This window comes from Lactuca virosa, chromosome 1 (assembly GCF_052849685.1).
Source record: "Lactuca virosa cultivar CGN04683 chromosome 1, Lactuca_virosa_CGN04683_v6, whole genome shotgun sequence".
Lineage (NCBI taxonomy): Eukaryota > Viridiplantae > Streptophyta > Magnoliopsida > Asterales > Asteraceae > Lactuca > Lactuca virosa.
The window spans coordinates 261,289,013-261,302,126 of record NC_136426.1 but is presented as its reverse complement, the minus strand read 5'-3'; the positions used below and the strand labels follow the sequence as shown (position 1 = coordinate 261,302,126).

At 47.4% G+C, this 13,114-nt stretch overlaps 38 non-coding genes across 38 annotated transcripts; all 38 read right to left on the bottom strand.

Annotated features, from left to right (window-relative positions):
- Positions 1-67: 67 nt before the first annotated feature.
- On the bottom strand, positions 68-186 carry LOC145152780 (5S ribosomal RNA). The gene has a single exon (XR_013733302.1). It is a non-coding gene; the product is annotated as a 5S ribosomal RNA (ribosomal RNA).
- Positions 187-412: 226 nt separating this feature from the next.
- LOC145154692 (5S ribosomal RNA) lies at positions 413-531 on the bottom strand. The gene has a single exon (XR_013735154.1). It is a non-coding gene; the product is annotated as a 5S ribosomal RNA (ribosomal RNA).
- A 228-nt stretch (positions 532-759) lies between these two features.
- On the bottom strand, positions 760-878 carry LOC145148731 (5S ribosomal RNA). Its single transcript, XR_013729602.1, has one exon. It is a non-coding gene; the product is annotated as a 5S ribosomal RNA (ribosomal RNA).
- A 230-nt stretch (positions 879-1,108) lies between these two features.
- On the bottom strand, positions 1,109-1,227 carry LOC145144075 (5S ribosomal RNA). Its single transcript, XR_013725096.1, has one exon. It is a non-coding gene; the product is annotated as a 5S ribosomal RNA (ribosomal RNA).
- A 230-nt stretch (positions 1,228-1,457) lies between these two features.
- Positions 1,458-1,576, bottom strand: LOC145134158 (5S ribosomal RNA). The gene has a single exon (XR_013718959.1). It is a non-coding gene; the product is annotated as a 5S ribosomal RNA (ribosomal RNA).
- A 226-nt stretch (positions 1,577-1,802) lies between these two features.
- On the bottom strand, positions 1,803-1,921 carry LOC145154320 (5S ribosomal RNA). The gene has a single exon (XR_013734796.1). It is a non-coding gene; the product is annotated as a 5S ribosomal RNA (ribosomal RNA).
- A 229-nt stretch (positions 1,922-2,150) lies between these two features.
- Positions 2,151-2,269, bottom strand: LOC145138825 (5S ribosomal RNA). The gene has a single exon (XR_013721743.1). It is a non-coding gene; the product is annotated as a 5S ribosomal RNA (ribosomal RNA).
- Positions 2,270-2,498: 229 nt separating this feature from the next.
- LOC145144836 (5S ribosomal RNA) lies at positions 2,499-2,617 on the bottom strand. Its single transcript, XR_013725838.1, has one exon. It is a non-coding gene; the product is annotated as a 5S ribosomal RNA (ribosomal RNA).
- Positions 2,618-2,843: 226 nt separating this feature from the next.
- On the bottom strand, positions 2,844-2,962 carry LOC145154319 (5S ribosomal RNA). The gene has a single exon (XR_013734795.1). It is a non-coding gene; the product is annotated as a 5S ribosomal RNA (ribosomal RNA).
- A 229-nt stretch (positions 2,963-3,191) lies between these two features.
- On the bottom strand, positions 3,192-3,310 carry LOC145138819 (5S ribosomal RNA). The gene has a single exon (XR_013721738.1). It is a non-coding gene; the product is annotated as a 5S ribosomal RNA (ribosomal RNA).
- A 229-nt stretch (positions 3,311-3,539) lies between these two features.
- LOC145134151 (5S ribosomal RNA) lies at positions 3,540-3,658 on the bottom strand. The gene has a single exon (XR_013718954.1). It is a non-coding gene; the product is annotated as a 5S ribosomal RNA (ribosomal RNA).
- A 226-nt stretch (positions 3,659-3,884) lies between these two features.
- LOC145154318 (5S ribosomal RNA) lies at positions 3,885-4,003 on the bottom strand. Its single transcript, XR_013734794.1, has one exon. It is a non-coding gene; the product is annotated as a 5S ribosomal RNA (ribosomal RNA).
- A 229-nt stretch (positions 4,004-4,232) lies between these two features.
- LOC145138812 (5S ribosomal RNA) lies at positions 4,233-4,351 on the bottom strand. The gene has a single exon (XR_013721734.1). It is a non-coding gene; the product is annotated as a 5S ribosomal RNA (ribosomal RNA).
- Positions 4,352-4,580: 229 nt separating this feature from the next.
- On the bottom strand, positions 4,581-4,699 carry LOC145152778 (5S ribosomal RNA). Its single transcript, XR_013733300.1, has one exon. It is a non-coding gene; the product is annotated as a 5S ribosomal RNA (ribosomal RNA).
- A 226-nt stretch (positions 4,700-4,925) lies between these two features.
- On the bottom strand, positions 4,926-5,044 carry LOC145154690 (5S ribosomal RNA). Its single transcript, XR_013735152.1, has one exon. It is a non-coding gene; the product is annotated as a 5S ribosomal RNA (ribosomal RNA).
- Positions 5,045-5,272: 228 nt separating this feature from the next.
- On the bottom strand, positions 5,273-5,391 carry LOC145136856 (5S ribosomal RNA). Its single transcript, XR_013720738.1, has one exon. It is a non-coding gene; the product is annotated as a 5S ribosomal RNA (ribosomal RNA).
- A 230-nt stretch (positions 5,392-5,621) lies between these two features.
- On the bottom strand, positions 5,622-5,740 carry LOC145144074 (5S ribosomal RNA). The gene has a single exon (XR_013725095.1). It is a non-coding gene; the product is annotated as a 5S ribosomal RNA (ribosomal RNA).
- Positions 5,741-5,970: 230 nt separating this feature from the next.
- On the bottom strand, positions 5,971-6,089 carry LOC145134144 (5S ribosomal RNA). The gene has a single exon (XR_013718953.1). It is a non-coding gene; the product is annotated as a 5S ribosomal RNA (ribosomal RNA).
- Positions 6,090-6,315: 226 nt separating this feature from the next.
- LOC145154317 (5S ribosomal RNA) lies at positions 6,316-6,434 on the bottom strand. The gene has a single exon (XR_013734793.1). It is a non-coding gene; the product is annotated as a 5S ribosomal RNA (ribosomal RNA).
- Positions 6,435-6,663: 229 nt separating this feature from the next.
- On the bottom strand, positions 6,664-6,782 carry LOC145138806 (5S ribosomal RNA). The gene has a single exon (XR_013721732.1). It is a non-coding gene; the product is annotated as a 5S ribosomal RNA (ribosomal RNA).
- Positions 6,783-7,010: 228 nt separating this feature from the next.
- LOC145152777 (5S ribosomal RNA) lies at positions 7,011-7,129 on the bottom strand. The gene has a single exon (XR_013733299.1). It is a non-coding gene; the product is annotated as a 5S ribosomal RNA (ribosomal RNA).
- Positions 7,130-7,356: 227 nt separating this feature from the next.
- Positions 7,357-7,475, bottom strand: LOC145145540 (5S ribosomal RNA). The gene has a single exon (XR_013726507.1). It is a non-coding gene; the product is annotated as a 5S ribosomal RNA (ribosomal RNA).
- A 220-nt stretch (positions 7,476-7,695) lies between these two features.
- On the bottom strand, positions 7,696-7,814 carry LOC145144298 (5S ribosomal RNA). The gene has a single exon (XR_013725309.1). It is a non-coding gene; the product is annotated as a 5S ribosomal RNA (ribosomal RNA).
- Positions 7,815-8,041: 227 nt separating this feature from the next.
- On the bottom strand, positions 8,042-8,160 carry LOC145154689 (5S ribosomal RNA). Its single transcript, XR_013735151.1, has one exon. It is a non-coding gene; the product is annotated as a 5S ribosomal RNA (ribosomal RNA).
- Positions 8,161-8,388: 228 nt separating this feature from the next.
- On the bottom strand, positions 8,389-8,507 carry LOC145136841 (5S ribosomal RNA). Its single transcript, XR_013720733.1, has one exon. It is a non-coding gene; the product is annotated as a 5S ribosomal RNA (ribosomal RNA).
- Positions 8,508-8,736: 229 nt separating this feature from the next.
- On the bottom strand, positions 8,737-8,855 carry LOC145144073 (5S ribosomal RNA). The gene has a single exon (XR_013725094.1). It is a non-coding gene; the product is annotated as a 5S ribosomal RNA (ribosomal RNA).
- Positions 8,856-9,086: 231 nt separating this feature from the next.
- On the bottom strand, positions 9,087-9,205 carry LOC145134131 (5S ribosomal RNA). The gene has a single exon (XR_013718940.1). It is a non-coding gene; the product is annotated as a 5S ribosomal RNA (ribosomal RNA).
- A 227-nt stretch (positions 9,206-9,432) lies between these two features.
- Positions 9,433-9,551, bottom strand: LOC145154314 (5S ribosomal RNA). Its single transcript, XR_013734791.1, has one exon. It is a non-coding gene; the product is annotated as a 5S ribosomal RNA (ribosomal RNA).
- A 230-nt stretch (positions 9,552-9,781) lies between these two features.
- LOC145138799 (5S ribosomal RNA) lies at positions 9,782-9,900 on the bottom strand. The gene has a single exon (XR_013721728.1). It is a non-coding gene; the product is annotated as a 5S ribosomal RNA (ribosomal RNA).
- A 228-nt stretch (positions 9,901-10,128) lies between these two features.
- On the bottom strand, positions 10,129-10,247 carry LOC145152776 (5S ribosomal RNA). The gene has a single exon (XR_013733298.1). It is a non-coding gene; the product is annotated as a 5S ribosomal RNA (ribosomal RNA).
- Positions 10,248-10,474: 227 nt separating this feature from the next.
- Positions 10,475-10,593, bottom strand: LOC145153423 (5S ribosomal RNA). The gene has a single exon (XR_013733932.1). It is a non-coding gene; the product is annotated as a 5S ribosomal RNA (ribosomal RNA).
- A 226-nt stretch (positions 10,594-10,819) lies between these two features.
- LOC145154688 (5S ribosomal RNA) lies at positions 10,820-10,938 on the bottom strand. The gene has a single exon (XR_013735150.1). It is a non-coding gene; the product is annotated as a 5S ribosomal RNA (ribosomal RNA).
- Positions 10,939-11,167: 229 nt separating this feature from the next.
- LOC145153411 (5S ribosomal RNA) lies at positions 11,168-11,286 on the bottom strand. Its single transcript, XR_013733921.1, has one exon. It is a non-coding gene; the product is annotated as a 5S ribosomal RNA (ribosomal RNA).
- A 229-nt stretch (positions 11,287-11,515) lies between these two features.
- On the bottom strand, positions 11,516-11,634 carry LOC145153531 (5S ribosomal RNA). The gene has a single exon (XR_013734033.1). It is a non-coding gene; the product is annotated as a 5S ribosomal RNA (ribosomal RNA).
- A 226-nt stretch (positions 11,635-11,860) lies between these two features.
- Positions 11,861-11,979, bottom strand: LOC145152596 (5S ribosomal RNA). The gene has a single exon (XR_013733127.1). It is a non-coding gene; the product is annotated as a 5S ribosomal RNA (ribosomal RNA).
- A 226-nt stretch (positions 11,980-12,205) lies between these two features.
- Positions 12,206-12,324, bottom strand: LOC145153399 (5S ribosomal RNA). The gene has a single exon (XR_013733910.1). It is a non-coding gene; the product is annotated as a 5S ribosomal RNA (ribosomal RNA).
- A 229-nt stretch (positions 12,325-12,553) lies between these two features.
- Positions 12,554-12,672, bottom strand: LOC145155049 (5S ribosomal RNA). Its single transcript, XR_013735510.1, has one exon. It is a non-coding gene; the product is annotated as a 5S ribosomal RNA (ribosomal RNA).
- A 229-nt stretch (positions 12,673-12,901) lies between these two features.
- LOC145152775 (5S ribosomal RNA) lies at positions 12,902-13,020 on the bottom strand. The gene has a single exon (XR_013733297.1). It is a non-coding gene; the product is annotated as a 5S ribosomal RNA (ribosomal RNA).
- Between the last annotated feature and the right edge of the window lie 94 nt (positions 13,021-13,114).

Sequence of the window (13,114 nt, the reverse complement as noted above, 5' to 3'; positions counted from 1 at the left end):
AAAGAAAAAAAACAAAAAAAAAACCGCACATAAAATCTAAAAAAACGAAAACGGACAACGAAAAAGGGGGGTGCAACACGAGGACTTCCCATGGGGTCACCCATCCTAGTACTACTCTCGCCCAAGCACGCTTAACTGCGGAGTTCTGATGGGATCCGGTGCATTAGTGCTGGTATGATCGCACCCGAAATATTGTCCATGCTTATTGCTTGTATGTCTTAAAAGACACAGAACCTCCTTTGTTTTCGTACGCGAGGCGTGGGACCCACGTGACCGATCGGCTCCGTTCCAAAAATACGAAGTCCATGAACCATGAAACGGAGGCCACCCGAGCATAGAAATAGCAAGAAAAAAAAACAAAAAAAAACCGCACGTAAAATCTAAAAAAACGCAAACGGACAACGAAAAAACGGGGGTGCAACACGAGGACTTCCCAGGGGGTCACCCATCCTAGTACTACTCTCGCCCAAGCACGCTTGACTGCGGAGTTCTGATGGGATCCGGTGCATTAGTGCTGGTATGATCGCACCCGAAATACTATCCACGCTTATTGCTTTTATGTCTTAAAAGACGCAGAACCTCCTTTGTTTTCGTACGCGAGGCGTGGAACCCACGTGACCGATCGGCTCCGTTCCAAAAATACGAAAACCATCAACCATGAAGCGGAGGCCACCCGAGCATAGAAATAGCAAGAAAGAAAAAAAAACAAAAAAAACCGCACGTAAAATCTAAAAAAACGCAAACGGACAACGAAAAAGGGGGGTGCAACACGAGGACTTCCCAGGGGGTCACCCATCCTAGTACTAATTTTGCCCAAGCACGCTTAACTACAGAGTTCTGATGGGATCCGGTGCATTAGTGCTGGTATGATCGCACCCGAAATACTATCCATGCTTATTGCATGTATGTCTTAAAAGACGCAGAACCTCCATTGTTTTCGTACGCGAGGCGTGGGACCCACGTGACCGACCGGCTCCGTTCCAAAAATACGAAGACCATGAACCATGAAACGAAGGCCACCCGAGCATAGAAATAGCAAGAAAGAAAAAAAAAACAAAAAAAAACCGCACGTAAAATCTAAAAAAACGCAAACGGACAACGAAAAAGGGGGGTGCAACACGAGGACTTCCCAGGGGATCACCCATCCTAGTACTACTCTCGCCCAAGCACGCTTGACTGCGGAGTTCTGATGGGATCCGGTGCATTAGTGCTGGTATGATCGCACCCGAAATACTATCCATGCTTATTGCTTGTATGTCTTAAAAGACGCAGAACCTCCTTTGTTTTCGTACGCGAGACGTGGGACCCACGTGACCGATCAGCTCCGTTCCAAAAATACGAAGACCATCAACCATGAAGCGGAGGCCACCCGAGCATAGAAATAGCAAGAAAGAAAAAAAAAACAAAAAAAAAACGCACGTAAAATCTAAAAAAACGCAAACGGACAACGAAAAAGGGGGGTGCAACACGAGGACTTCCCATGGGGTCACCCATCCTAGTACTACTCTCGCCCAAGCACGCTTAACTGCGGAGTTCTGAAGGGATCCGGTGCATTAGTGCTGGTATGATCGCACCCGAAATATTGTCCATGCTTATTGCTTGTATGTCTTAAAAGACACAGAACCTCTTTTGTTTTCGTACGCGAGGCGTGGGACCCACGTGACCGATCGGCTCCGTTCCAAAAATACGAAGACCATGAACCATGAAACGGAGGCCACCCGAGCATAGAAATAGCAAGAAAAAAAAACAAAAAAAAACCGCACGTAAAATCTAAAAAAACGCAAACGGACAACGAAAAAACGGGGGTGCAACACGAGGACTTCCCAGGGGGTCACCCATCCTAGTACTACTCTCGCCCAAGCACGCTTAACTGCGGAGTTCTGATGAGATCCGGTGCATTAGTGCTGGTATGATCGCACCCGAAATACTATCCATGCTTATTGCTTTTATGTCTTAAAAGACGCAGAACCTCCTTTGTTTTCGTACGCGAGGCGTGGAACCCACGTGACCGATCGGCTCCGTTCCAAAAATACGAAGACCATCAACCATGAAGCGGAGGCCACCCGAGCATAGAAATAGCAAGAAAGAAAAAAAAACAAAAAAAAACCGCACGTAAAATCTAAAAAAACGCAAACGGACAACGAAAAAGGGGGGTGCAACACGAGGACTTCCCAGGGGGTCACCCATCCTAGTACTTCTCTCGCCCAAGCACGCTTAACTGCAGAGTTCTGATGGGATCCGGTGCATTAGTGCTGGTATGATCGCACCCGAAATACTATCCATGCTTATTGCTTGTATGTCTTAAAAGACGCAGAACCTCCTTTGTTTTCGTACGCGAGGCGTGGGACCCACGTGACCGATCAGCTCCGTTCCAAAAATACGAAGACCATCAACCATGAAGCGGAGGCCACCCGAGCATAGAAATAGCAAGAAAGAAAAAAAACAAAAAAAAAACCGCACATAAAATCTAAAAAAACGAAAACGGACAACGAAAAAGGGGGGTGCAACACGAGGACTTCCCATTGGGTCACCCATCCTAGTACTACTCTCGCCCAAGCACGCTTAACTGCGGAGTTCTGAAGGGATCCGGTGCATTAGTGCTGGTATGATCGCACCCGAAATATTGTCCATGCTTATTGCTTGTATGTCTTAAAAGACACAGAACCTCTTTTGTTTTCGTACGCGAGGCGTGGGACCCACGTGACCGATCGGCTCCGTTCCAAAAATACGAAGACCATGAACCATGAAACGGAGGCCACCCGAGCATAGAAATAGCAAGAAAAAAAAACAAAAAAAAACCGCACGTAAAATCTAAAAAAACGCAAACGGACAACGAAAAAACGGGGGTGCAACACGAGGACTTCCCAGGGGGTCACCCATCCTAGTACTACTCTCGCCCAAGCACGCTTAACTGCGGAGTTCTGATGAGATCCGGTGCATTAGTGCTGGTATGATCGCACCCGAAATACTATCCATGCTTATTGCTTTTATGTCTTAAAAGACGCAGAACCTCCTTTGTTTTCGTACGCGAGGCGTGGAACCCACGTGACCGATCGGCTCCGTTCCAAAAATACGAAGACCATCAACCATGAAGCGGAGGCCACCCGAGCATAGAAATAGCAAGAAAGAAAAAAAAACAAAAAAAAACCGCACGTAAAATCTAAAAAAACGCAAACGGACAACGAAAAAGGGGGGTGCAACACGAGGACTTCCCAGGGGGTCACCCATCCTAGTACTTCTCTCGCCCAAGCACGCTTAACTGCAGAGTTCTGATGGGATCCGGTGCATTAGTGCTGGTATGATCGCACCCGAAATACTATCCATGCTTATTGCTTGTATGTCTTAAAAGACGCAGAACCTCCTTTGTTTTCGTACGCGAGGCGTGGGACCCACGTGACCGATCAGCTCCGTTCCAAAAATACGAAGACCATCAACCATGAAGCGGAGGCCACCCGAGCATAGAAATAGCAAGAAAGAAAAAAAACAAAAAAAAAACCGCACATAAAATCTAAAAAAACGAAAACGGACAACGAAAAAGGGGGGTGCAACACGAGGACTTCCCATGGGGTCACCCATCCTAGTACTACTCTCGCCCAAGCACGCTTAACTGCGGAGTTCTGAAGGGATCCGGTGCATTAGTGCTGGTATGATCGCACCCGAAATATTGTCCATGCTTATTGCTTGTATGTCTTAAAAGACACAGAACCTCTTTTGTTTTCGTACGCGAGGCGTGGGACCCACGTGACCGATCGGCTCCGTTCCAAAAATACGAAGACCATGAACCATGAAACGGAGGCCACCCGAGCATAGAAATAGCAAGAAAAAAAAACAAAAAAAAACCGCACGTAAAATCTAAAAAAACGCAAACGGACAACGAAAAAACGGGGGTGCAACACGAGGACTTCCCAGGGGGTCACCCATCCTAGTACTACTCTCGCCCAAGCACGCTTAACTGCGGAGTTCTGATGAGATCCGGTGCATTAGTGCTGGTATGATCGCACCCGAAATACTATCCATGCTTATTGCTTTTATGTCTTAAAAGACGCAGAACCTCCTTTGTTTTCGTACGCGAGGCGTGGAACCCACGTGACCGATCGGCTCCGTTCCAAAAATACGAAGACCATCAACCATGAAGCGGAGGCCACCCGAGCATAGAAATAGCAAGAAAGAAAAAAAAACAAAAAAAAACCGCACGTAAAATCTAAAAAAACGCAAACGGACAACGAAAAAGGGGGGTGCAACACGAGGACTTCCCAGGGGGTCACCCATCCTAGTACTTCTCTCGCCCAAGCACGCTTAACTGCAGAGTTCTGATGGGATCCGGTGCATTAGTGCTGGTATGATCGCACCCGAAATACTATCCATGCTTATTGCTTGTATGTCTTAAAAGACGCAGAACCTCCTTTGTTTTCGTACGCGAGGCGTGGGACCCACGTGACCGATCAGCTCCGTTCCAAAAATACGAAGACCATCAACCATGAAGCGGAGGCCACCCGAGCATAGAAATAGCAAGAAAGAAAAAAAACAAAAAAAAAACCGCACATAAAATCTAAAAAAACGAAAACGGACAACGAAAAAGGGGGGTGCAACACGAGGACTTCCCATGGGGTCACCCATCCTAGTACTACTCTCGCCCAAGCACGCTTAACTGCGGAGTTCTGATGGGATCCGGTGCATTAGTGCTGGTATGATCGCACCCGAAATATTGTCCATGCTTATTGCTTGTATGTCTTAAAAGACACAGAACCTCCTTTGTTTTCGTACGTGAGGCGTGGGACCCACGTGACCGATCGGCTCCGTTCCAAAAATACGAAGTCCATGAACCATGAAACGGAGGCCACCCGAGCATAGAAATAGCAAGAAAAAAAAACAAAAAAAAACCGCACGTAAAATCTAAAAAAACGCAAACGGACAACGAAAAAACGGGGGTGCAACACGAGGACTTCCCAGGGGGTCACCCATCCTAGTACTACTCTCGCCCAAGCACGCTTGACTGCGGAGTTCTGATGGGATCCGGTGCATTAGTGCTGGTATGATCGCACCCGAAATACTATCCACGCTTATTGCTTTTATGTCTTAAAAGACGCAGAACCTCCTTTGTTTTCGTACGCGAGGCGTGGAACCCACGTGACCGATCGGCTCCGTTCCAAAAATACGAAAACTATCAACCATGAAGCGGAGGCCACCCGAGCATAGAAATAGCAAGAAAGAAAAAAAAACAAAAAAAACCGCACGTAAAATCTAAAAAAACGCAAACGGACAACGAAAAAGGGGGGTGCAACACGAGGACTTCCCAGGGGGTCACCCATCCTAGTACTAATCTCGCCCAAGCACGCTTAACTACAGAGTTCTGATGGGATCCGGTGCATTAGTGCTGGTATGATCGCACCCGAAATACTATCCATGCTTATTGCATGTATGTCTTAAAAGACGCAGAACCTCCATTGTTTTCGTACGCGAGGCGTGGGACCCACGTGACCGACCGGCTCCGTTCCAAAAATACGAAGACCATGAACCATGAAACGAAGGCCACCCGAGCATAGAAATAGCAAGAAAGAAAAAAAAAACAAAAAAAAACCGCACGTAAAATCTAAAAAAACGCAAACGGACAACGAAAAAGGGGGGTGCAACACGAGGACTTCCCAGGGGATCACCCATCCTAGTACTACTCTCGCCCAAGCACGCTTGACTGCGGAGTTCTGATGGGATCCGGTGCATTAGTGCTGGTATGATCGCACCCGAAATACTATCCATGCTTATTGCTTGTATGTCTTAAAAGACGCAGAACCTCCTTTGTTTTCGTACGCGAGACGTGGGACCCACGTGACCGATCAGCTCCGTTCCAAAAATACGAAGACCATCAACCATGAAGCGGAGGCCACCCGAGCATAGAAATAGCAAGAAAGAAAAAAAAAACAAAAAAAAACCGCACGTAAAATCTAAAAAAACGCAAACGGACAACGAAAAAGGGGGGTGCAACACGAGGACTTCCCATGGGGTCACCCATCCTAGTACTACTCTCGCCCAAGCACGCTTAACTGCGGAGTTCTGAAGGGATCCGGTGCATTAGTGCTGGTATGATCGCACCCGAAATATTGTCCATGCTTATTGCTTGTATGTCTTAAAAGACACAGAACCTCTTTTGTTTTCGTACGCGAGGCGTGGGACCCACGTGACCGATCGGCTCCGTTCCAAAAATACGAAGACCATGAACCATGAAACGGAGGCCACCCGAGCATAGAAATAGCAAGAAAAAAAAACAAAAAAAAACCGCACGTAAAATCTAAAAAAACGCAAACGGACAACGAAAAAACGGGGGTGCAACACGAGGACTTCCCAGGGGGTCACCCATCCTAGTACTACTCTCGCCCAAGCACGCTTAACTGCGGAGTTCTGATGAGATCCGGTGCATTAGTGCTGGTATGATCGCACCCGAAATACTATCCATGCTTATTGCTTTTATGTCTTAAAAGACGCAGAACCTCCTTTGTTTTCGTACGCGAGGCGTGGAACCCACGTGACCGATCGGCTCCGTTCCAAAAATACGAAGACCATCAACCATGAAGCGGAGGCCACCCGAGCATAGAAATAGCAAGAAAGAAAAAAAAACAAAAAAAAACCGCACGTAAAATCTAAAAAAACGCAAACGGACAACGAAAAAGGGGGGTGCAACACGAGGACTTCCCAGGGGGTCACCCATCCTAGTACTTCTCTCGCCCAAGCACGCTTAACTGCAGAGTTCTGATGGGATCCGGTGCATTAGTGCTGGTATGATCGCACCCGAAATACTATCCATGCTTATTGCTTGTATGTCTTAAAAGACGCAGAACCTCCTTTGTTTTCGTACGCGAGGCGTGGGACCCACGTGACCGATCAGCTCCGTTCCAAAAATACGAAGACCATCAACCATGAAGCGGAGGCCACCCGAGCATAGAAATAGCAAGAAAGAAAAAAAACAAAAAAAAACCGCACATAAAATCTAAAAAAACGAAAACGGACAACGAAAAAGGGGGGTGCAACACGAGGACTTCCCATGGGGTCACCCATCCTAGTACTACTCTCGCCCAAGCACGCTTAACTGCGGAGTTCTGATGGGATCCGGTGCATTAGTGCTGGTATGATCGCACCCGAAATATTGTCCATGCTTATTGCTTGTATGTCTTAAAAGACACAGAACCTCCTTTGTTTTCGTACGCGAGGCGTGGGACCCACGTGACCGATCGGCTCCGTTCCAAAAATACGAAGACCATGAACCATGAAACGGAGGCCACCCGAGCATAGAAATAGCAAGAAAAAAAAACAAAAAAAAAACCGCACGTAAAATCTAAAAAAACGCAAACGGACAACGAAAACGGGGGGGTGCAACACGAGGACTTCCCAGGGGGTCACCCATCCTAGTACTACTCTCCCCCAAGCACGCTTAACTGCGGAGTTCTGATGGGATCCGGTGCATTAGTGCTGGTATGATCGCACCCGAAATACTATCCATGCTTATTGCTTTTATGTCTTAAAAGACGCAGAACCTCCTTTGTTTTCGTACGCGAGGCGTGGAACCCACGTGACCGATCGGCTCCGTTCCAAAACTACGAAAACCATCAACAATGAAGCGGAGGCCACACGAGCATAGAAATAGCAAGAAAGAAAAAAAAAACCGCACGTAAAATCTAAAAAAACGCAAACGGACAACGAAAAAGGGGGGTGCAACACGAGGACTTCCCAGGGGGTCACCCATCCTAGTACTACTATCGCCCAAGCACGCTTAACTGCGGAGTTCTGATGGGATCCGGTGCATTAGTGCTGGTATGATCGCACCCGAAATACTGTCCATGCTTATTGCTTGTATGTCTTAAAAGACACAGAACCTCCTTTGTTTTCGTACGCGAGGCGTGGGACCCACGTGACCGATCGGCTCCGTTCCAAAAATACGAAGTCCATGAACCATGAAACGGAGGCCACCCGAGCATAGAAATAGCAAGAAAAAAAAAACAAAAAAAAACCGCACGTAAAATCTAAAAAAACGCAAACGGACAACGAAAAAACGGGGGTGCAACACGAGGACTTCCCAGGGGGTCACCCATCCTAGTACTACTCTCGCCCAAGCACGCTTGACTGCGGAGTTCTGATGGGATCCGGTGCATTAGTGCTGGTATGATCGCACCCGAAATACTATCCATGCTTATTGCTTTTATGTCTTAAAAGACGCAGAACCTCCTTTGTTTTCGTACGCGAGGCGTGGAACCCACGTGACCGATCGGCTCCGTTCCAAAAATACGAAAACCATCAACCATGAAGCGGAGGCCACCCGAGCATAGAAATAGCAAGAAAGAAAAAAAAACAAAAAAAACCGCACGTAAAATCTAAAAAAACGCAAACGGACAACGAAAAAGGGGGGTGCAACACGAGGACTTCCCAGGGGGTCACCCATCCTAGTACTAATCTCGCCCAAGCACGCTTAACTACAGAGTTCTGATGGGATCCGGTGCATTAGTGCTGGTATGATCGCACCCGAAATACTATCCATGCTTATTGCATGTATGTCTTAAAAGACGCAGAACCTCCATTGTTTTCGTACGCGAGGCGTGGGACCCACGTGACCGACCGGCTCCGTTCCAAAAATACGAAGACCATGAACCATGAAACGAAGGCCACCCGAGCATAGAAATAGCAAGAAAGAAAAAAAAACAAAAAAAAACCGCACGCAAAATCTAAAAAAACGCAAACGGACAACGAAAAAGGGGGGTGCAACACGAGGACTTCCCAGGGGATCACCCATCCTAGTACTACTCTCGCCCAAGCACGCTTGACTGCGGAGTTCTGATGGGATCCGGTGCATTAGTGCTGGTATGATCGCACCCGAAATACTATCCATGCTTATTGCTTGTATGTCTTAAAAGACGCAGAACCTCCTTTGTTTTCGTACGCGAGGCGTGGGACCCACGTGACCGATCAGCTCCGTTCCAAAAATACGAAGACCATCAACCATGAAGCGGAGGCCACCCGAGCATAGAAATAGCAAGAAAGAAAAAAAAAACTAAAAAAAACCGCACGTAAAATCTAAAAAAACGCAAACGGACAACGAAAAAGGGGGGGTGCAACACGAGGACTTCCCATGGGGTCACCCATCCTAGTACTACTCTCGCCCAAGCACGCTTAACTGCGGAGTTCTGAAGGGATCCGGTGCATTAGTGCTGGTATGATCGCACCCGAAATATTGTCCATGCTTATTGCTTGTATGTCTTAAAAGACACAGAACCTCCTTTGTTTTCGTACGCGAGGCGTGGGACCCACGTGACCGATCGGCTCCGTTCCAAAAATACGAAGACCATGAACCATGAAACGGAGGCCACCCGAGCATAGAAATAGCAAGAAAAAAAAAACAAAAAAAAACCGCACGTAAAATCTAAAAAAACGCAAACGGACAACGAAAAAACGGGGGTGCAACACGAGGACTTCCCAGGGGGTCACCCATCCTAGTACTACTCTCGCCCAAGCACGCTTAACTGCGGAGTTCTGATGAGATCCGGTGCATTAGTGCTGGTATGATCGCACCCGAAATACTATCCATGCTTATTGCTTTTATGTCTTAAAAGACGCAGAACCTCCTTTGTTTTCGTACGCGAGGCGTGGAACCCCCGTGACCGATCGGCTCCGTTCCAAAAATACGAAGACCATCAACCATGAAGCGGAGGCCACCCGAGCATAGAAATAGCAAGAAAGAAAAAAAAACAAAAAAAAAACCGCACGTAAAATCTAAAAAAACGCAAACGGACAACGAAAAAGGGGGGTGCAACACGAGGACTTCCCAGGGGGTCACCCATCCTAGTACTTCTCTCGCCCAAGCACGCTTAACTGCAGAGTTCTGATGGGATCCGGTGCATTAGTGCTGGTATGATCGCACCCGAAATACTATCCATGCTTATTGCTTGTATGTCTTAAAAGACGCAGAACCTCCTTTGTTTTCGTACGCGAGGCGTGGGACCCACGTGACCGATCAGCTCCGTTCCAAAAATACGAAGACCATCAACCATGAAGCGGAGGCCACCCGAGCATAGAAATAGCAAGAAAGAAAAAAACAAAAAAAAAACCGCACATAAAATCTAAAAAAACGAAAACGGACAACGAAAAAGGGGGGTGCAACACGAGGACTTCCCATGGGGTCACCCATCCTAGTACTACTCTCGCCCAAGCACGCTTAACTGCGGAGTTCTGATGGGATCCGGTGCATTAGTGCTGGTATGATCGCACCCGAAATATTGTCCATGCTTATTGCTTGTATGTCTTAAAAGACACAGAACCTCCTTTGTTTTCGTACGCGAGGCGTGGGACCCACGTGACCGATCGGCTCCGTTCCAAAAATACGAAGACCATGAACCATGAAACGGAGGCCACCCGAGCATAGAAATAGCAAGAAAAAAAAACAAAAAAAAAACCGCACGTAAAATCTAAAAAAACGCAAACGGACAACGAAAACGGGGGGGTGCAACACGAGGACTTCCCAGGGGGTCACCCATCCTAGTACTACTCTCGCCCAAGCACGCTTAACTGCGGAGTTCTGATGGGATCCGGTGCATTAGTGCTGGTATGATCGCACCCGAAATACTATCCATGCTTATTGCTTGTATGTCTTAAAAGACGCAGAACCTCCTTTGTTTTCGTACGTGAGGCGTGGGACCCACGTGACCGATCGGCTCCGTTCCAAAAATACGAAGACCATGAACAATGAAACGGAGGCCACCCGAGCATAGAAATAGCAAGAAAAAAAAAACAAAAAAAAACCGCACGTAAAATCTAAAAAAACGCAAACGGACAACGAAAAAGGGGGGTGCAACACGAGGACTTCCCAGGGGGTCACCCATCCTAGTACTACTCTCGCCCAAGCACGCTTGACTGCGGAGTTCTGATGGGATCCGGTGCATTAGTGCTGGTATGATCGCACCCGAAATACTATCCATGCTTATTGCTTGTATGTCTTAAAAGACGCAGAACCTCCTTTGTTTTCGTACGCGAGGCGTGGAACCCACGTGACCGATCGGCTCCGTTCCAAAAATACGAAAACCATCAACCATGAAGCGGAGGCCACCCGAGCATAGAAATAGCAAGAAAGAAAAAAAAACAAAAAAAAACCGCACGTAAAATCTATAAAAACGCAAACGGACAACGAAAAAGGGGGGTGCAACACGAGGACTTCCCAGGGGGTCACCCATCCTAGTACTACTCTCGCCCAAGCACGCTTAACTGCGGAGTTCTGATGGGATCCGGTGCATTAGTGCTGGTATGATCGCACCCGAAATACTATCCATGCTTATTGCTTGTATGTCTTAAAAGACGCAGAACCTCCTTTGTTTTCGTACGCGAGGCGTGGGACCCACGTGACCGATCGGCTCCGTTCCAAAAATACGAAGACCATGAACCATGAAACGGAGGCCACCCGAGCATAGAAATAGCAAGAAAGAAAAAAAAAACAAAAAAAAACCGCACGTAAAATCTAAAAAAACGCAAACGGACAACGAAAAAGGGAGTGCAACACGAGGACTTCCCAGGGGGTCACCCATCCTAGTACTACTCTCGCCCAAGCACGCTTAACTACGGAGTTCTGATGGGATCCGGTGCATTAGTGCTGGTATGATCGCACCCGAAATATTGTCCATGCTTATTGCTTGTATGTCTTAAAAGACACAGAACCTCCTTTGTTTTTGTACGCGAGGCGTGGGACCCACGTGACCGATCGGCTCCGTTCCAAAAATACGAAGACCATGAACCATGAAACGGAGGCCACCCGAGCATAGAAATAGCAAGAAAAAAAAACAAAAAAAAACCGCACGTAAAATCTAAAAAAACGCAAACGGACAACGAAAAAACGAGGGTGCAACACGAGGACTTCCCAGGGGGTCACCCATCCTAGTACTACTCTCGCCCAAGCACGCTTAACTGCGGAGTTCTGATGGGATCCGGTGCATTAGTGCTGGTATGATCGCACCCGAAATATTGTCCATGCTTATTGCTTGTATGTCTTAAAAGACACAGAACCTCCTTTGTTTTCGTACGCGAGGCGTGGGACCCACGTGACCGATCGGCTCCGTTCCAAAAATACGAAGACCATGAACCATGAAACGGAGGCCACCCGAGCATAGAAATAGCAAGAAAAAAAAACAAAAAAAAACCGCACGTAAAATCTAAAAAAACGCAAACGGACAACGAAAAAACGGGGGTGCAACACGAGGACTTCCCAGGGGGTCACCCATCCTAGTACTACTCTCGCCCAAGCACGCTTAACTGCGGAGTTCTGATGGGATCCGGTGCATTAGTGCTGGTATGATCGCACCCGAAATACTATCCATGCTTATTGCTTTTATGTCTTAAAAGACGCAGAACCTCCTTTGTTTTCGTACGCGAGGCGTGGAACCCACGTGACCGATCGGCTCCGTTCCAAAAATACGAAGACCATCAACCATGAAGCGGAGGCCACCCGAGCATAGAAATAGCAAGAAAGAAAAAAAAACAAAAAAAAACCGCACGTAAAATCTAAAAAAACGCAAACGGACAACGAAAAAGGGGGGTGCAACACGAGGACTTCCCAGGGGGTCACCCATCCTAGTACTACTCTCGCCCAAGCACGCTTAACTGCAGAGTTCTGATGGGATCCGGTGCATTAGTGCTGGTATGATCGCACCCGAAATACTATCCATGCTTATTGCTTGTATGTCTTAAAAGACGCAGAACCTCCTTTGTTTTCGTACGCGAGGCGTGGGACCCACGTGACCGATCAGCTCTGTTCCAAAAATACGAAGACCATCAACCATGAAGCGGAGGCCACCCGAGCATAGAAATAGCAAGAAAGAAAAAAAACAAAAAAAAAACCGCACGTAAAATCTAAAAAAACGCAAACGGACAACGAAAAAGGGGGGTGCAACACGAGGACTTCCCATGGGGTCACCCATCCTAGTACTACTCTCGCCCAAGCACGCTTAACTGCGGAGTTCTGATGGGATCCGGTGCATTAGTGCTGGTATGATCGCACCCGAAATACTATCCATGCTTATTGCTTGTATGTCTTAAAAGACGCAGAACCTCCTTTGTTTTCGTACGCGAGGCGTGGGACCCACGTGACCGATCG